Genomic DNA, 21,385 nt, shown 5'->3' with positions numbered 1-21,385 from the left:
GCACACTTCTACACGGCATGCAGGAATAGTCACACAAAATAATGTTCCCTAATTTCATAGCTCTGGCGGTGATCCAATGGTTTGCCTCGCGGATGATGTTGTTTAGCAAGATTGGTGGTGCAGTGCTCTTGCTTCGGACCATTTGGAACGAGCAGAATGCTCCTAGATATAAGTGAGGGTGACATGGAAGGACGGCTTCAATATTTTTGTTCAGATGGTACGGATCAACCTCATTTATCAGATATTTGGTGACGAATTTAATGGCTTGTAGAATACAGTAGGGGTTCAATCAGATAATTAGTGGGCTGCACCTGCACTAGGAAACGCGTGATGCAGCCCCGATGTGATGAGAAGCTCATATGGCCAGTACGTCCTCACGTCTGTTGTGCAGCCATGGGAAACAATGGATGAGGGTATTGCTTGTACGTACGTCAGCGTGCATCTTCTCTCATAATAGAATCGCTAGCTTTAGCTAGCTATCCTCGTGTACCCGTGCTTCTCAGGGTAACCAATCTATCTGTGCGTGGGTCACTGGTAGAAAATGGGCCTTTAGTACCGGTTCGCAAAGGCCTTTAGTCCCGGCTGTGCAACCGGGACTAAATATGCGCGACTAAAGACCCCCCCCCCCTTTAGTCGCGCCTCTTACGAACCGCGACTAAAGGCTTTAGTCCCGGTTCTCGTGGCTAACCGGGACTAAAGGCCTCCTTCGCAGGTTTAGGGTTTTAGCCCCCCTAAACCTGGTTTCTTTGCGAATTTTTTTAATTTTTTTTTATTTTCAAATTTCTGAATTATTTTAACCTCTAATCTCTAATCACCACCCCTCATCACTGCTCAATTTATCCTCTAATCTCTAATCACCCCTCATCATTCCAAATCATCTAACTTCCCGGACGGTCACCCATCCTCTCACTACTCCAGCCTGAGCATGCTTAACTTCCGGGTTCTATTCTCCCTCGTTTCCAAGTCTGCACTTGTTGTTTTCCTGACAATAGTAGGATGTCAATTCTATTAACCCTCAGGAATTTAGCTTGAGCACGAAGTGACACATTTCACTGTTTGAGTTTGAAACTATTGTTTTAAAAAACAATAATTATTTAATAACACTAATATTTCTGGAATAATTAGTTGGACCACTGTTTGACCACTGTTTGACCAGATTTGACCAAAGTTTAAAAAAATCTGAAATAATTATTTAGTAACACTAATATTCTAGAATAATTAGTTTGACCATTGTTTGACCACAGTTTGACCACAATTTGAAATTTTTTGAATTTTTTTGCCTCTCCAGATCTTAAAAGCCCCGTATCTTTTTTCTGTTAGGTTTTTGAGGATTTTGAAAATGTTTAACGGGGTTCCCCCGGTTAAATTCGGATGTAACTTTTCGAGTAGATGATTTTTCATATAAAAAACTTTTTCATCCGAGTTCGTATGCAAAAGTTATGCCCATTTTAAGAAATTCCAGAGAGATTTTGCAAATAAAGTCGAAATTCATATTTGTTAATTTTCCCAACAACTAGACCACATATAACATGGGAAACTTTTTTTTTGACATTTCCATCATTTTCTTTTGTTTTTTCTAAAACTGAAAAGGCGATCCAGGGGGGATGGTAGAGTTTGAAAATGAAGCCTCAAATCCCGAAGGCCATTAGTCGCGACCTTTAGTCCCGGTTGGTCTGGCCAACCGCGACTAAAGGCCTTCGGGCCTGCCTGAGGACCTTTAGTCCCAGTTGGCCAGGCCAACCGGGACTAAAGCCCCTCCCGTCCGCCAGCTGTCGACCGAGCGCGCTGGGCCCAGATAGTTGGTCGCGGGTCTCCTCCCGAACCGCGACTAAAGACCCCTTTGGTCGCGGTTCGATTATTTTGAAGACTAATGGGGGCGTATGGAAGCCTCTTTTTCTACTAGTGGGTGTTAATGATACTGTGCCAAAAAGTACAGGATCATACATCTCGTCGGAAATATAGGGCGTTTTCGCGGCAAAGGAACCTGCATCGCTTAGCTTCTGAGGAGAATGGATGGCTGCACAGTCGAGTTTGCCACACAGCCCACGGAGGCAAGCCGCCCACTTGCATCCCGTCGTTGTTGCCAAGCTGATGCACGCCACCGCCTCCATCGTCAAACACTCAGGGATACGGATATTAGATAGCTAGCATCCGCTGATCAATCTCCAACCCTGGGCACTATATACATATCAACATGCATATGCAACACGGTCTCTCTGCTCTCGTGGAACCTGGCCACCGGCGACTCTGTGCAGCTCCCACATTGCACGCCCATATACAGCATCAATGGCCTCAGCTGCTACCTGTTTTCTTGGATGAGACTTGGATCGTGGTTTTATTCATGAAAGAAAAGAGGAGGAGCTACCATGTATTCTGGTTATGGAAGCATGTTTTTTTTTAATAAATAGATGATAGGAGAGGACCGTGGTGATGGTCTTTTTTTTTTAGGAAAAGTGCTGATGGTCCCCGTTTCTTGTGAGAAAAGGTCTCTTATAACGTTGTTAGTTTTTTCTTTTGAGATTGCGACTCTTATGACGTTTTTGTGAAGGAAAATATTGATATTTTTTCCTGATGTTATTAGTGTGCACGATGTGTCGGTTTATTGATATTTTTTTCCTGATCTTAATTAGTGTATATGCATATAAGATCAGCTTCTCGTGGTCAATCTCCTTGATGATGTTTTCCTCACTCACCTGTTCTATTTTTATTTAGCTAGCTAGTGTACATATAAGTTCGATCTGAAAATAATATGGTAAATTCTTATACATTTTTGTTCTATTTACTTCATTTGTACCTAACTACGATAAGTAAATTCAGTACTCATTTTTTAACAGGTTGCATGTGCCTTTAAAAAAAAGATGTGATCACTTTGATGTCCATCCTCTTGGTATACTGGGTATGCACACCGTTCACTACTTATATTCCTCAAGGAATTTCATGCTGAAAAGAGAAAACAAAATAGCACAACAATTGGTGCGGATGTTATCCTTTTTTCTGTTTCATGTATAATTGTGTCATATATTTTCTCTAGATAGTTGTTGTTCCCTACTTATGTAATCAAAGTGGAGCTGTAATCACGTAGGAGCTCATCCCTCTACATTGACTCTACATATATCTTTGTCTTGGTCGTTGATTGTCTTGGTCGCCTGATGGACCTCGCTCAGCAGCTCAACGTCCTCTCGCCCCTCAGCAAGATGACCATCAAGCATAGGGCCTGCATTTCCGCAGACGATGTTATCATCTTCATCAAACCTTTATTGCTGGACATCAATGCTGTTTCGCAGATCATGGATCTCTTTGGTAAAGCTACAGGCCTATGCACCAATATGGCCAAAAGTAAAATTCTTCCAATCAGATGTGATGGTATTGATCTCACCTCTCTGCAAGTTGCTATTGGTTGTCAGATTGCTAGCTTCCCTTGTCCTTATTCGGGGATGCCCCTCTTGGATAAGCGTCTGAAATTGACTGATGTCCAAGAGCTCCTGGATAAGTTTTTTTTGCTTGGAAGTGCTCTCCACGTACGCCGTGTGGTAGTTCCTGGATAAGCTCATCAAGAAAATTGTTGCATGGAAGGCTTGTTGGATCTCCTCATCTGGGGGTTGGTTCTTGTTCGCTTCGTATTATCGGCCATGCTCATATTTTTGCTTCTTGCCATGGAGCAACCATAGTGGGTTATCAAGCAGATTGACAAACTGCAGCGTGCTTTCCTTTGGGCAGGAGTTGATGCTATCACTGGCGGTAAGTGCTTGGTGCGATGGTCGCAGGTTTGCTCGCCAGTGCAGTTTGGTGGGCTCGGTATCCCTTGTGTTCACAAACAAGGTATTGCTCTAAAAGCGAGGTGGTTGTGGCTCAATCATAGAGGAACTGACAAGCTATGGCATGATCTTCCGATTCCTGTCGATAAGGAAGTCAAGGCTCTGTTTGTTGCTAGTACTTGTTTCATCTTGGGTTATGGCAAATCAGTTTCCTTTTGGCCTGACCACTGATTGAATGGGGAGGCTCCTGCATTTGTCTTCCCAAATCTTTATAAACACAGCAAGAAGAGGAAGATCATTGTTAATGAGGGCCTCACCAACAGTAAATGGATTTCTTCGATAAAGCACAACCCGGACGTTGATGTTCTTCCTAAATTTATCAGCCTTTGGCACCACACTCAAGTAATTTTGCTATCTGAAAGGGAGGATGTTCTAAGCTGGAAATGGACTCCTGATGGGAAGTACTATGCTAACTCTGATTATTTGTATCAGTTCTGGGGAAGGGTTAAGTTCCCTTATTTTAGGGAAACAGCAGGACTCTGCTGCGTATTTTTATTAATTTTTAAAAAGTAATAGAAAGTCTTCAGGAAAGAAAAGAAAGAAATAAAAACATACAAATACAAATAAATAAATAATATATCTAGTTTACTAGATTACAACAATTACAGTCTGGCTTAACGAAAATCTTTCACCTAGTCATGAAAGCCACTGTATTCATGCCTTTTCGCTCTGTAGATGATCCACTTGAGCTCTTCTTTAAATTTTGTCCTGCAATGATACACACTTGTTGGGATCACCGCTGCGGTGGCGGCCTCTGGTTTAGTGGGCGCCGTCACACCGGAACACCCAGGCCCTGATCTAAGGTTTGGCCGGCCGAGCTCAGTGTAGTCCGCCTACTTCTGTGCATCCGTGCCAAAAAAAATAAGAAACCCTTTATGATATATTTTTCTTGCGGGGGTAATTTCGTTTATTTTTGTTCAAAATCGGCTCATTTTCGTTCAAGAACACAAAATATGGATGGTGCTCTTCGTCCGGAATTTCCATTAAAGCCGAATTGCGTCAATTTCATTCTGGGGCGGTATATTTTCCGAAATCCAAAACCTTAGGCGGGGAAGAGCAGTCTCCAGCTTGGATCTCTCCATCAAACCAAGCCATCCAGCGCAGGTGCTTATTAACCAAGAGTCCAAGAGCCAAGGAGACAACCAGCAGATCGACAACAACATGGGGTGCAGCATGAGCCGCCTCCTCAAGACCACCGTCACGCTGATCATCCTCGTCCTTCTCCTCATGCCCGGGGCCTTAGCCGCCACTAGCTTCGATGCCTCACGAAGCCAACAGCTGCCGCTGCCGCGAGGGACGGTCCACGGGCCGGAGAGCGTCGCCTTCGACGGTCAAGGCCAGGGCCCCTACAGCGGCGTCTCTGACGGCCGGATCCTCAAGTGGAACGGCGAAAAGCTAGGATGGACTACCTATGCATATGGACCCGGCTACGATAGCAGGACGTGCACGCCGTCCAAGTTCAGCCCGGAGACTGAGACTGCCAGGGAGAGCCGCTGCGGCCGTCCGCTCGGCCTACGGTTCAACCAGAAATCGGGTGACCTCTACGTGGCCGACGCATACAAGGGGCTGATGCGGGTTGCGCCGGGCGGCGGGGAGGCCACCGTGTTGGTCAACCAGGTTGACGGTTTTCCTCTGCGCTTCACCAACGGTGTTGACGTCGATCAAGTTACGGGTCAGGTCTACTTCACCGACAGCTCGATGAACTATCAAAGGTCGCAGCATGAGATGGTCACTCGCACCGGGGACTCGACGGGCCGCCTCATGAGGTACGACCCACGGACATCCGATGTCACGGTGCTCCAGGCGGGCATGACGTACCCCAACGGCGTCGCGCTCAGCGCCGACCGCACTCACCTCGTGGTCGCATCTACCGGACCATGCAAGCTGCTGAGGCATTGGATCAAAGGGGTCAACGCAGGCACATGGGAGCCTTTTGCCGACCTGCCCGGCTATCCAGATAACGTGAGGCCCGACACCAAAGGAGGCTATTGGGTGGCGTTACACCGCGAGAAGAATGAGTTACCCTTTGGTCGTGATAGTCATCGTCTCGCTGTCAGGGTCGGTAACGATGGGAAGATAGTCGAGGAGATGAGAGGGCCAAAGAAGGTGAGGCCCACCGAGATTATGGAGAGAGCAAATGGCAAAATCTACTTGGGTTCGGTAGAGCTTCCTTATGTCGGCGTTGTTAAGCGCAAGTAGAGAACTATTGTAGTAGATGCATATAGGATGCCTTTTAGTTTCTTGCTCTTACCACTAAATGTAATTTTTCAATTTATTTTTGTTTTCGTCGGATGGACTATTGTAATACACATTTTCTATCAGCAAATCATTATTTGTTCTTTCCTCCATATTTACGTGCATAAAAGCTAAATTCTATCCATATAAGAGCCAGCCTGCATGCTATTGCTAGCGAGAGAGCAGGGACGCACCATGCACTCGTGGATTGTTCCCTTCACGTAAACACGCAAAGTCAATGAATTTGCTCTTTATTCCTGCTGTAGAATTCTAGAACCACATATATGCAGTGCAATTCACACATACACATATGCCCTCAAAGTTTTTGTATGTCAAGACACTATATTATTTTTGACAAGAAACAATGGTTATACTTAGACGTGTACTGTGACGGCACTCCTCCCAATGGTTGCTACGTAGAAGTGTAGTATTGTACATTGGGGTGTGGCCCGTCACTAGGCATGTAAAAATATTTGTTCTCTCATTTTATCAATGCATCGAGACAAAAGCTTTTGTGTTTTATCAAAAATAATATAGTGTCCTGGCATACAAAAACTTTCAGGGCATATGTGTATGTGTGAATTGCATTGCATATATGTGGTTCTAAAATTCTACAACAGAAACCGCCAAGAATAAAAGAAGTTCAGACGTAATGAACAAATTCGTTGAGATGGGTTTATTTTTTGTATCTATTAAAATAGGTTATGTTGTATCTTATGCCCTGCAAAATTTCATTTAAAATATGAGCACTTTTTAACTATGCAAAATATACGAGATTATAAGTTTATAGTTTAATGTGTCATTCACATATATGTTTTTTGTGCAGACCACAAGTTGTCATATTTTTTTTATAGTTTTTTTTTGCATGCACACGATGTATGCTAAACTACATCCATTTTGTGTTCATTTGTACGTTTGAATTCCACTGCATGTACGCACGTGCAACTCCTTTCTTCCTCTGATATAATCACCTGAACAGCTAATGGTCTCCAAATGGGCGCCGTTTGATTGGCATCCAAGGGTACAGGATCGAAGCATATTAATTTATGACGAAAAATACACCAGCTGGTCGTATAATTAATCTCGTCGCCTAGCCTAGCTGTGACCTCATGTCTGTCTACTACCTTCCATTTTCGTTCAATCCACACAGCGTTCCCTTTCACTTGTAGCTGCCCGGCCGCCATTTAAAGCCAACCCATCCCGGCCTCCGCAAGCTAGCCTGCCCTCCCAACAACCCTAGCCGCAAAATGGAACCCCAGCTCCCTGTTGCAGCCGCCGCCACCAACGCTCCTGCAGCCGCGCCGGAGATTGGCCGGTCGTTCATCGCCTGCCCCGAGGATTCCGGCCAAAAACGGTGGGTACACTATATGAAATTACGCATGCATATAGCTATATCTTTTACGGATTAGATCTATTTTATATTTTTTTTCTTGTTGCTAGATCAAAAGCATATGCATCGACGGAATGAATCTCTAATCTCTTGATTTCCAAGTTTCAAAAGCATGCATCCAGGAAATGAATCTCTAAACTCTAGTGGGGTATTCTCCTGATTTGTTAGATTAATGTACTCCAATCTCTTGATTTGCAGCGTATGCACCTCAATGGATGAGCTGGACAGCCTAGACTGGGAAATCGTCTTCGCCGACCTGCTGCTACCCAAGGTGGCGGAGATGGTATTGGCCTCCGACGTAAAGGACTACATGGAGCTTTGAGGTGTGTGCAAGCCGTGGAGGGCCGCCACTGCCGACCCGAAGCTAGTGGGCATGGACCCGCGCTTCTACCCATGGCAATGGGAGATGACGAAAGGGGATGAGCGCACCGATCACAAGGCCAGGTTCGTAAACCATCTCACCAGCGCCTCCATCGAGCTCAACATCCCTCGGGAGTACGGGGACGTCGTCGCCAGCGCCGAGGGCCTCCTGGTGCTCTTAGCCTTAGGGTGGGATATGCGGCTGTTCAACCCGGTGACCGGGGCCGTCGCTGACCTGCCCAACGTCTTCCTCGAGAGCCCACCCTGGGCGATCGAGTGGAACGCGGCAGGAATGGTCTACAACGACGGCGAGGCTGATCCCACCGTGGTGCTGTATGTGACGGTGGGGTCGTTCAGGGAAGTAATCATGCACGCAAAGCCCGACGACGTCAGGTGGCAGATCGTGGATCCTTCGCCGGCGCTGTCAGAGTCCGGGCTCTTCGTGCGCGGCCAGTTCTTCCTGCCAACTCTAGAAGGGGATTTGCTCAGATATGCGCTCCGACCGCAGCCTCACTTCGTGTGCGTGGCTAGGCAGCACGCTCGCCACAGGCTTAGTAACAACTCGTTCATCAGATCCTTCCTGCAACTGGCCCGCCACCGCGACGGGGTGATGAGAATGCAGCTCGTGCGTGACGTCCTTGTCGTGTTCCCTAGCGAACACGTGGACATGGTTGTCGAGTTGTTCTGGGTGGACGTCACAGAGGGGAGCCTTACACTTGTGCAGCAACAGGACTTGGCCGATGGCGATGATCGGCGTGCTGATTACATGTTGGCGCTAGGCATCGGCAGTGATGAGTCTGAATCTGATGACTAGTACCATGTTCCAGCGATATGTTCCATCAAGACGTCTAGTGTCAAGACATTGTTGTATCCTTTTATCAGCTTGTTGTTGAATAATTTGCTGTCAGTTATTTCAATTCATGTAAAAAAATGTTCTATAATATTGCGTGGAACATAATTATTATTGACATTTTTTCCTATTCTTCAAAGCTGAAGTTATGTGCTTTCAATCACTACAAGATTAGTCATCAACCCGTGCACTTCCACGGGAAAGCAATTTAAGTTACAGATAATATCATACAGATGTGATTTTTTTTATTTATGCATCAATGATGAGTAATATATATAGAGAAGAGAAATGACATAAGTTCTCGGTATAAAAATCCTCGTATTCAAAATCAAGTAGCATGGGTGCATCAACATAGGAAACTCACACAAACTAATAAAATTCTATATCAGTATATATTGAACTCATGTTCCAATCATTTCCATGGAACTCCTTGGAAAGTACAAACCTACGTTATACTAAGCCAGTTATAGTTTGAAAAAAAATGAAGTTACTTCATTGAAAGATTAAAAAAGTTATATTAAACCTTAGTAACAACAACAACAAAGCCTTTAGTATCAAACAAGTTGGGGTAGGCTAGAGGTGAAACCCCTAAGATCTCGTGACCAACTGATGGCTCCGACACATGGATTGCAAGCTTCCACGCACCCCTATCCATAGATAGTTTTTTGGTGATACCCCAATCCTTCATGTCTCTCTTAACGGACTCCTCCCATGTCAACTTCGGTCTACCCCGACCTCTCTTGACATTCTCCGTACGTTTTATCCGTCCGCTATGCACTGGATCTTTTGGAGGCCTGTGTTGAATATGCCCAAACCATCTCAGACGATGTTGGACAAGCTTCTCTTCAATTGGTGCTACGCTAACTGTTGAACATGTCACCTTTTAGTCGGCCAACACTCAGGCCATACAGCATTGCGGGTCGAACCGCCGTCAGTTCACATCTTCATCAATACCCCCATCCTCCTGTAGCATTGGCCCCAAATATCGAAAGGTGTACTTCCGGGGCACCACCTGCCCACCAAGGCTAACCTCCACCTCCTCACACCTAGTAGTACTGCAACCGCACATCATGTACTCAGTTTTAGTTCTACTAAGCTTAAACCCTTTCGATTCCAAGGTTTGTCTCCATAACTCTAACTTCCTATTTACCCCCGTCTGACTATCGTCAACTAGCACCACATCGTCCGCAAAGAGCATACACCATGGGATATCTCCTTGTATATCCCTTGTGACCTCGTCCATCACCATGGCAAAAAGATAAGGGCTCAAAGTTGACCCCTGATGTAGTCCTATCTTAATCGGGAAGTCATCAGTGTCGACATCACTTGTTCGAACACTTGTCACAACATTATCGTACATGTCCTTGATGCGGGTAATGTACTTTGCTGGGACTTTGTGTTTCTCCAAGGCCCATCACATGACATTCCACGGTATCTTATCGTAGGCCTTCTCCAAGTCAATGAACACCATATGCAAGTCCTTCTTTTGCTCCCTGTATCTCTCCATAAGTTGTCGAACCAAGCAAATGGCTTCCATCGTCGATCTCCCAGGCATGAAACCAAACTGATTTTTGGATCATGCTTGTCATTCTTCTTAAGCGGTTCTCAAGAATAAGATGCACTAAGAGAATATAAGTGCAATTGTATCATGACACATTAGTAGTTGAGATCCTATACATCCCTGTTCATTGTGGTGAGCTAACCTTGGCAAAGGGAGCATGCATGCAACTCATTATGCAAAAATAACCTATAAGAATAGCCTGCACCAGCGAGAGTGGATTTTTGGAACGCGGGCGTATTGGAGGACCTTATTTTAAATACTTTAATAATCACATTCATTTTTTAAAAAAAATCCGAAAAGAATTCTACATGATCATATGGATGTATATTACATATGTGTAAAGTTTGGCGATGAAATAAGTAAACATGTGAGCTATACAAAAATGACAAAATGATGATTTCCAAATAGTGAATAATACATGCACTATTCATCTTTCCAGAGTCCTGATTTTGTCATTTTCGTGTGACTCACATGGTCACTTATATCAGCATCAAATTTTGCACATGTGTAATATACATCCATATAAACATGTTGATTTATTTTCATAATTTTTTGAAACTTCAAAATAGCATTTTGGCATTATTCAAAATATAGGGCTCCAATGCACCCGTGCTCCAAAGTGACTTTTTGCTGCACCAATGTACTATATCTTGAGAAAAGGAACTCCTTGGTCATCACCGAACATGCCCCAAAAGGATAATTTTAGATTTAATTTCTTGTTGCTTCCATCAACTAATCAAATCCTGCTACCAATAATAAAATAATAATTCTGCTATTACAAAAATTACTAACAATTCATAAACTGGTTATTTCTCTACTCTGGTCTCAGATTTTAAGCTATATCTGTTTCAGAACATTAGTTATTGCAATCTTAGAACGAACATAAACTGCTCCTCATCATCCATAATAAGTGAAAGTTTTGGAGAAATCATACAAAAGTAAATGTCAGTATAGCCTTGTCAACTGGATGTTGCTTATGTGTCATGAATCTTTGTTATTTGTATCGATTAAATAGTGAATAAATAACAAATCCGAAAGATCATAGTAAATAAAGTAATTTAAAGGAAGCATATATCATGAAAAAGGTGATTAGGATTCCATCCGGGGCTTCCAACTATAGGCATCTCCCCTTTTTCTCAAACATACACTACAACCAAAAAGATGAAATGGTAGATGGAAACAACGATTAAATGCAGAACATGATGAAATAATTAAGCTTGCATGGCATATTTGTGTCTGAACTAAGAACAATTTCCTGAAGAAATATACTTGCTATTTGGTAACAATAGTTGATGGTTTCATCATAGAGACAATAGCTAATGGCTTCATTGGAGGACAACCGACTTTGGACAAAAATATGATTGAAATTCAAAATCATGGACGTCTTCACTTAAGAGGGAAACAAAAATCAGAGGAAGAGAACTGGAAATTAAGTGGTTGTATAGGGAGATGTATATGCATGACTCATATAATCGAGATAGAAATTCAAATAGAAAGAAATCACGTGCATGCTTCATTTAATAGATATACTATATGAACACTAACTCAAGCAAACATACAATGTCCAAAAGGTTTAAAAAATAAGCAACTTCGATAATGGACAAAGCAATCATTGGGTCAGATCTAGGAGTTAACTCTCATCTGGAGTATATAAATATCAATGGAATCAGTATGAGTAAATAATAGCCACTTTACGTGGTAAGAAAATGCATATCTGCATGCAATCTGTGGAGTAAAGCATCAGCAATTCCCATGACTCAACTTCTAATGCACTATTGATGTTTCACGTGCAGGGTAATAACATGGTAGTATGAAGCCATCATCTTTCATCCATCCAAGGTATCCTAGTGTGCTACCAATTAAAAAATAAACAGAAGTAATCTTGTGAACTGGTCAGGGAAAGAAGGAATATTTTCTTTCTGACATGCGAACTACCTGTGTGGTGGCTTAGAGGATGTGCATGTGGAGGAGAGGCAACTACTGCTCCTAGATATAAGTTTTTTTTCGAAACAGAGGCAAAAGATTTGCATCATCTATTAAATAAGAAGAGAATATAGTTTGTTACAAGGGCACACTTCTACACGGCATGCAGGAATAGTCACACAAAATAATGTTCCCTAATTTCATAGCTCTGGCGGTGATCCAATGGTTTGCCTCGCGGATGATGTTGTTTAGCAAGATTGGTGGTGCAGTGCTCTTGCTTCGGACCATTTGGAACGAGCAGAATGCTCCTAGATATAAGTGAGGGTGACATGGAAGGACGGCTTCAATATTTTTGTTCAGATGGTACGGATCAACCTCATTTATCAGATATTTGGTGACGAATTTAATGGCTTGTAGAATACAGTAGGGGTTCAATCCAATAATTAGTGGGCTGCACCTGCACCAGGAAACGCGTGATGCAGCCCCGACGTGATGAGAAGCTCATATGGCCAGTACGTCCTCACGTCTGTTGTGCAGCCATGGGAAACAATGGATGAGGGTATTGCTTGTACGTACGTCAGCGTGCATCTTCTCTCATAATAGAATAGCTAGCTTTAGCTAGCTATCCTCGTGTACCCGTGCTTCTCAGGGTAACCAATCTAGTAGAAAATGGGCCTTTAGTCCCGGTTCGCAAAGGCCTTTAGTCCCGGCTGTGCAACCGGGACTAAATATGCGCGACTAAAGACCCCCCCCCCCTAGTCGCGCCTCTTACGAATCGCGACTAAAGGCTTTAGTCCCGGTTCTCGTGGCTAACCGGGACTAAAGGCCCGTCCACGTGGGCGCCAGGGGTCCGTCGGGGCGGAGGACCTTTAGTCCCGGTTCTCGTGGCTAACCGGGACTAAAGGCCTCCTCCGCAGGTTGAGGGTTTTAGCCCCCCTAAACCTGGTTTCTTTGCGAATTTTTTTAATTTTTTTTTATTTTCAAATTTTTGAATTATTTTAACCTCTAATCTCTAATCACCACCCCTCATCACTGCTCAATTTATCCTCTAATCTCTAATCACCCCTCATCATTCCAAATTATCTAACTTCCCGGACGGTCACCCATCCTCTCACTACTCCAGCCTGAGCACGCTTAACTTCCGGGTTCTATTCTCCCTCGTTTCCAAGTCTGCACTTGTTGTTTTCCTGACAATAGTAGGATGTCAATTCTATTAACCCTCAGGAATTTAGCTTGAGCACGAAGTGACACATTTCACTGTTTGAGTTTGAAACTATTGTTTTAAAAAACAATAATTATTTAGTAACACTAATATTTCTGGAATAATTAGTTGGACCATTGTTTGACCACTGTTTGACCACTGTTTGACCAGATTTGACCAAAGTTTAAAAAAATCCGAAATAATTATTTAGTAACACTAATATTCTAGAATAATAAGTTTGACCATTGTTTGACCACAGTTCGACCACAATTTGAAATTTTTTGAATTTTTTTGCCTCTCCAGATCTTAAAAGCCCCGTATCTTTTTTTCTGTTAGGTTTTTGAGGATTTTGAAAATGTTTAACGGGGTTCCCCCGGTTAAATTCGGATGTAACTTTTCGAGTAGATGATTTTTCATATAAAAAACTTTTTCATCCGAGTTCGTATGCAAAAGTTATGCCCATTTTAAGAAATTCCAGAGAGATTTTGCAAATAAAGTCGAAATTCATATTTGTTCATTTTCCCAAAAACTAGACCACATATAACATGGGAAACTTTTTTTTTCACATTTCCATCATTTTCTTTTGTTTTTTCTAAAACTGAAAAGGTGATCCAGGGGGTGGTAGAGTTTGAAAATGAAGCCTCAAATCCCGAAGGCCATTAGTCGCGACCTTTAGTCCCGGTTGGTCTGGCTAACCGCGACTAAAGGCCTTCGGGCCAGCCTGAGGACCGCCAACCGGGACTAAAGCCCCTCCCGTCCGCCAGCTGTCGACCGAGCGCGCTGGGCCCAGATAGTTGGTCGCGGGTCTCCTCCCGAACCGTGACTAAAGACCCCTTTGGTCGCGGTTCGATTATTTTGAAGACTAATGGGGGCGTATGGAAGCCTCTTTTTCTACTAGTGGGTGTTAATGATACTGTGCCAAAAAGTACAGGATCATACATCTCGTCGGAAATATAGGGCGTTTTCGCGGCAAAGGAACCTGCATCGCTTAGCTTCTGAGGAGAATGGATGGCTGCACAGTCGAGTTTGCCACACAGCCCACGGAGGCAAGCCGCCCACTTGCATCCCGTCGTTGTTGCCAAGCTGATGCACGCCACCGCCTCCATCGTCAAACACTCAGGGATACGGATATTAGATAGCTAGCATCCGCTGATCAATCTCCAACCCTGGGCACTATATACATATCAACATGCATATGCAACACGGTCTCCCTGCTCTCGTGGAACCTGGCCACCGGCGACTCTGTGCAGCTCCCACATTGCACGCCCATATACAGCATCAACGGCCTCAGCTGCTACCTGTTTTCTTGGATGAGACTTGGATCGTGGTTTTATTCATGAAAGAAAAGAGGAGGAGCTACCATGTATTCTGGTTATGGAAGCATGTTTTTTTTAATAAATAGATGATAGGAGAGGACCGTGGTGATGGTCTTTTTTTTTTAGGAAAAGTGCTGATGGTCCCCGTTTCTTGTGAGAAAAGGTCTCTTATAACGTTGTTAGTTTTTTCTTTTGAGATTGCGACTCTTATGACGTTTTTGTGAAGGAAAATATTGATATTTTTTCCTGATGTTATTAGTGTGCACGCTGTGTCGGTTTATTGATCTTTTTTTCCTGATCTTAATTAGTGTATATGCATATAAGATCAGCTTCTCGTGGTCAATCTCCTTGATGATGTTTTCCTCACTCACCTGTTCTATTTTTATTTAGCTAGCTAGTGTACATATAAGTTCGATCTGAAAATAATATGGTAAATTCTTATACATTTTTGTTCTATTTACTTCATTTGTACCTAACTACGATAAGTAAATTCAGCACTCATTTTTTAACAGGTTGCATGTGCCTTTAAAAAAAAGATGTGATCACTTTGATGTCCATCCTCTTGGTATACTGGGTATGCACACCGTTCACTACTTATATTCCTCAAGGAATTTCATGCTGAAAAGAGAAAACAAAATAGCACAACAATTGGTGCGGATGTTATCCTTTTTTCTGTTTCATGTATAATTGTGTCATATATTTTCTCTAGATAGTTGTTGTTCCCTACTTATGTAATCAAAGTGGAGCTGTAATCACGTAGGAGCTCATCCCTCTACATTGACTCTACATATATCTTTGTCTTGGTCGTTGATTGTCTTGGTCGCCTGATGGACCTCGCTCAGCAGCTCAACGTCCTCTCGCCCCTCAGCAAGATGACCATCAAGCATAGGGCCTGCATTTACGCAGACGATGTTATCATCTTCATCAAACCTTTATTGCTGGACATCAATGCTGTTTCGCAGATCATGGATCTCTTTGGTAAAGCTACAGGCCTATGCACCAATATGGCCAAAAGTAAAATTCTTCCAATCAGATGTGATGGTATTGATCTCACCTCTCTGCAAGTTGCTATTGGTTGTCAGATTGCTAGCTTCCCTTGTCCTTATTCGGGGATGCCCCTCTTGGATAAGCGTCTGAAATTGACTGATGTCCAAGAGCTCCTGGATAAGTTTTTTTTTGCTTGGAAGTGCTCTCCACGTACGCCGTGTGGTAGTTCCTGGATAAGCTCATCAAGAAAATTGTTGCATGGAAGGCTTGTTGGATCTCCTCCTCTGGGGGTTGGTTCTTGTTCGCTTCGTATTATCGGCCATGCTCATATTTTTGCTTCTTGCCATGGAGCAACCATAGTGGGTTATCAAGCAGATTGACAAACTGCAGCGTGCTTTCCTTTGGGCAGGAGTTGATGCTATCACTGGCGGTAAGTGCTTGGTGCGATGGTCGCAGGTTTGCTCGCCAGTGCAGTTTGGTGGGCTCGGTATCCCTTGTGTTCACAAACAAGGTATTGCTCTAAAAGCGAGGTGGTTGTGGCTCAATCATAGAGGAACTGACAAGCTATGGCATGATCTTCCGATTCCTGTCGATAAGGAAGTCAAGGCTCTGTTTGTTGCTAGTACTTGTTTCATCTTGGGTTATGGCAAATCAGTTTCCTTTTGGCCTGACCACTGATTGAATGGGGAGGCTCCTGCATTTGTCTTCCCAAATCTTTATAAACACAGCAAGAAGAGGAAGATCATTGTTAATGAGGGCCTCACCAACAGTAAATGGATTTCTTCGATAAAGCACAACCCGGACGTTGATGTTCTTCCTAAATTTATCAGCCTTTGGCACCACACTCAAGTAATTTTGCTATCTGAAAGGGAGGATGTTCTAAGCTGGAAATGGACTCCTGATGGGAAGTACTATGCTAACTCTGATTATTTGTATCAGTTCTGGGGAAGGGTTAAGTTCCCTTATTTTAGGGAAACAGCAGGACTCTGCTGCGTATTTTAATTAATTTTTAAAAAGTAATAGAAAGTCTTCAGGAAAGAAAAGAAAGAAATAAAAACATACAAATACAAATAAATAAATAATATATCTAGTTTACTAGATTACAACAATTACAGTCTGGCTTAACGAAAATCTTTCACCTAGTCATGAAAGCCACTGTATTCATGCCTTTTCGCTCTGTAGATGATCCACTTGAGCTCTTCTTTAAATTTTGTCCTGCAATGATACACACTTGTTGGGATCACCGCTGCGGTGGCGGCCTCTGGTTTAGTGGGCGCCGTCACTCCGGAACACCCAGGCCCTGATCTAAGGTTTGGCCGGCCGAGCTCAGTGTAGTCCGCCTACTTCTGTGCATCCGTGCCAAAAAAAAATAAGAAACCCTTTATGATATATTTTTCTTGCGGGGGTAATTTCGTTTATTTTTGTTCAAAATCGGCTCATTTTCGTTCATGAACACAAAATATGGATGGTGCTCTTCGTCCGGAATTTCCGTTAAAGCCGAATTGCGTCAATTTCATTCTGGGGCGGTATATTTTCCGAAATCCAAAACCTTAGGCGGGGAAGACGGCGGTATTGCTCCTTAATGGAGTAATATTTTTAGATTCTTTTAATTTATGGAGTATGGATGGCGTACGTGCTCCTGTCCTGTGTACGTGTACCATTCGTAGTACTAGTTGGTTGATAAGATGGCATGTACAATGGTTGATAAAATGGTCTTATCTTAAGTCTTGCATGTAATTTAGAGATGATAGAAATATTTGTCTACAATGGGTCATCTCTTAGCCTTATCCTCAATAACTAGTTATTTCTAAAAACATGGTGAGACATATTGTGCTAAGAGATCATCTCTTGTCTTCTCTTAAATAAGAAAAGACTAGCCTTTTCTTATGAGTTCTCTCTCCTCCACCTTATCTTTTATCCTACGTGGCATTCTTAAGATAGCATCATTGTACATGTCCTAAGGTACGTTGGTGAAAACAAGGAAAGAGAGGGGTTTTGGTCGGAACGGTTATTGGCCGAGTCCCGACGACGAGTACTTCCGGCGACGGCGAGACGATGACGATGGAGTGCTTTCCCAAGGAACAAGCTGTACGAGCTCCGAAGCAAGCAGGCTAGCAGGTGGATCGATTCTTCTGCTCCCGTACACAATACACGTGAAGCTGGCTTGTACGATCACGCACGTACACCGGCCACCCTTTTTTTTGCTCTTCCTCGTTTGGTTTGATTCCGTCCGTTACGTAGCAGAAACGGTTTTCCTAAAAAAAAAACGTAGGATCGAAACCCACTCGGCCTCCGGCTGTACCACACGCCGACTCGGACTACTGCTAGTTCTCGATGGATCAATGCTGCTGCTATATAAGAGCAGTCTCCAGCTTGGATCTCTCCATCAAACCAAGCCATCCAGCGCAGGTGCTTATTAACCAAGAGTCCAAGAACCAAGGAGACAACCAGCAGATCGACAACAACATGGGGTGCAGCATGAGCCGCCTCCTCAAGACCACCGTCACGCTGATCATCCTCGTCCTTCTCCTCATGCCCGGGGACTTAGCCGCCACTAGCTTCGATGCCTCACGAAGCCAACAGCTGCCGCTGCCGCGTGGGACGGTCCACGGGCCGGAGAGCGTCGCCTTCGACGGTCAAGGCCAGGGCCCCTACAGCGGCGTCTCTGACGGCCGGATCCTCAAGTGGAACGGCGAAAAGCTAGGATGGACTACCTATGCATATGGACCCGGCTACGATAGCAGGACGTGCACGCCGTCCAAGTTCAGCCCGGAGACTGAGACTGCCAGGGAGAGCCGCTGCGGCCGTCCGCTCGGCCTACGGTTCAACCAGAAATCGGGTGACCTCTACGTGGCCGACGCATACAAGGGGCTGATGCGGGTTGCGCCGGGCGGCGGGGAGGCCACCGTGTTGGTCAACCAGGTTGACGGTTTTCCTCTGCGCTTCACCAACGGTGTTGACGTCGATCAAGTTACGGGTCAGGTCTACTTCACCGACAGCTCGATGAACTATCAAAGGTCGCAGCATGAGATGGTCACTCGCACCGGGGACTCGACGGGCCGCCTCATGAGGTACGACCCACGGACATCCGATGTCACGGTGCTCCAGGCGGGCATGACGTACCCCAACGGCGTCGCGCTCAGCGCCGACCGCACTCACCTCGTGGTCGCATCTACCGGACCATGCAAGCTGCTGAGGCATTGGATCAAAGGGGTCAACGCAGGCACATCGGAGCCTTTTGCCGACCTGCCCGGCTATCCAGATAACGTGAGGCCCGACACCAAAGGAGGCTATTGGGTGGCGTTACACCGCGAGAAGAATGAGTTACCCTTTGGTCGTGATAGTCATCGTCTCGCTGTCAGGGTCGGTAACGATGGGAAGATAGTCGAGGAGATGAGAGGGCCAAAGAAGGTGAGGCCCACCGAGATTATGGAGAGAGCAAATGGCAAAATCTACTTGGGTTCGGTAGAGCTTCCTTATGTCGGCGTTGTTAAGCGCAAGTAGAGAACTATTGTAGTAGATGCATATAGGATGCCTTTTAGTTTCTTGCTCTTACCACTAAATGTAATTTTTCAATTTATTTTTGTTTTCGTCGGATGGACTATTGTAATACACATTTTCTATCAGCAAATCATTATTTGTTCTTTCCTCCATATTTACGTGCATAAAAGCTAAATTCTATCCATATAAGAGCCAGCCTGCATGCTATTGCTAGCGAGAGAGCAGGGACGCACCATGCACTCGTGGATTGTTCCCTTCACGTAAACACGCAAAGTCAATGAATTTGCTCTTTATTCCTGCTGTAGAATTCTAGAACCACATATATGCAGTGCAATTCACACATACACATATGCCCTCAAAGTTTTTGTATGTCAAGACACTATATTATTTTTGACAAGAAACAATGGTTATACTTAGACGTGTACTGTGACGGCACTCCTCCCAATGGTTGCTACGTAGAAGTGTAGTATTGTACATTGGGGTGTGGCCCGTCACTAGGCATGTAAAAATATTTGTTCTCTCATTTTATCAATGCATCGAGACAAAAGCTTTTGTGTTTTATCAAAAATAATATAGTGTCCTGGCATACAAAAACTTTCAGGGCATATGTGTATGTGTGAATTGCATTGCATATATGTGGTTCTAAAATTCTACAACAGAAACCGCCAAGAATAAAAGAAGTTCAGACGTAATGAACAAATTCGTTGAGATGGGTTTATTTTTTGTATCTATTAAAATAGGTTATGTTGTATCTTATGCCCTGCAAAATTTCATTTAAAATATGAGCACTTTTTAACTATGCAAAATATACGAGATTATAAGTTTATAGTTTAATGTGTCATTCACATATATGTTTTTTGTGCAGACCACAAGTTGTCATATTTTTTTTATAGTTTTTTTTTGCATGCACACGATGTATGCTAAACTACATCCATTTTGTGTTCATTTGTACGTTTGAATTCCACTGCATGTACGCACGTGCAACTCCTTTCTTCCTCTAATATAATCACCTGAACAGCTAATGGTCTCCAAATGGGCGCCGTTTGATTGGCATCCAAGGGTACAGGATCGAAGCATATTAATTTATGACGAAAAATACACCAGCTGGTCGTATAATTAATCTCGTCGCCTAGCCTAGCTGTGACCTCATGTCTGTCTACTACCTTCCATTTTCGTTCAATCCACACAGCGTTCCCTTTCACTTGTAGCTGCCCGGCCGCCATTTAAAGCCAACCCATCCCGGCCTCCGCAAGCTAGCCTGCCCTCCCAACAACCCTAGCCGCAAAATGGAACCCCAGCTCCCTGTTGCAGCCGCCGCCACCAACGCTCCTGCAGCCGCGCCGGAGATTGGCCGGTCGTTCATCGCCTGCCCCGAGGATTCCGGCCAAAAACGGTGGGTACACTATATGAAATTACGCATGCATATAGCTATATCTTTTACGGATTAGATCTATTTTATATTTTTTTTCTTGTTGCTAGATCAAAAGCATATGCATCGACGGAATGAATCTCTAATCTCTTGATTTCCAAGTTTCAAAAGCATGCATCCAGGAAATGAATCTCTAAACTCTAGTGGGGTATTCTCCTGATTTGTTAGATTAATGTACTCCAATCTCTTGATTTGCAGCGTATGCACCTCAATGGATGAGCTGGACAGCCTAGACTGGGAAATCGTCTTCGCCGACCTGCTGCTACCCAAGGTGGCGGAGATGGTATTGGCCTCCGACGTAAAGGACTACATGGAGCTTTGAGGTGTGTGCAAGCCGTGGAGGGCCGCCACTGCCGACCCGAAGCTAGTGGGCATGGACCCGCGCTTCTACCCATGGCAATGGGAGATGACGAAAGGGGATGAGCGCACCGATCACAAGGCCAGGTTCGTAAACCATCTCACCAGCGCCTCCATCGAGCTCAACATCCCTCGGGAGTACGGGGACGTCGTCGCCAGCGCCGAGGGCCTCCTGGTGCTCTTAGCCTTAGGGTGGGATATGCGGCTGTTCAACCCGGTGACCGGGGCCGTCGCTGACCTGCCCAACGTCTTCCTCGAGAGCCCACCCTGGGCGATCGAGTGGAACGCGGCAGGAATGGTCTACAACGACGGCGAGGCTGATCCCACCGTGGTGCTGTATGTGACGGTGGGGTCGTTCAGGGAAGTAATCATGCACGCAAAGCCCGACGACGTCAGGTGGCAGATCGTGGATCCTTCGCCGGCGCTGTCAGAGTCCGGGCTCTTCGTGCGCGGCCAGTTC

The 21,385-nt window shown here is 44.5% G+C and overlaps 1 pseudogene; it reads left to right on the top strand.

Moving 5' to 3' along the window:
- The first annotated feature begins 18,104 nt into the window (after window positions 1-18,104).
- On the top strand, window positions 18,105-19,142 carry LOC141021085 (protein STRICTOSIDINE SYNTHASE-LIKE 10-like; annotated as a pseudogene).
- The last annotated feature ends 2,243 nt before the right edge of the window (window positions 19,143-21,385 follow it).

This window comes from Aegilops tauschii, chromosome 3, assembly GCF_002575655.3.
Source record: "Aegilops tauschii subsp. strangulata cultivar AL8/78 chromosome 3, Aet v6.0, whole genome shotgun sequence".
Lineage (NCBI taxonomy): Eukaryota > Viridiplantae > Streptophyta > Magnoliopsida > Poales > Poaceae > Aegilops > Aegilops tauschii.
This window is presented reverse-complemented; position numbering and strand designations above follow the sequence as displayed.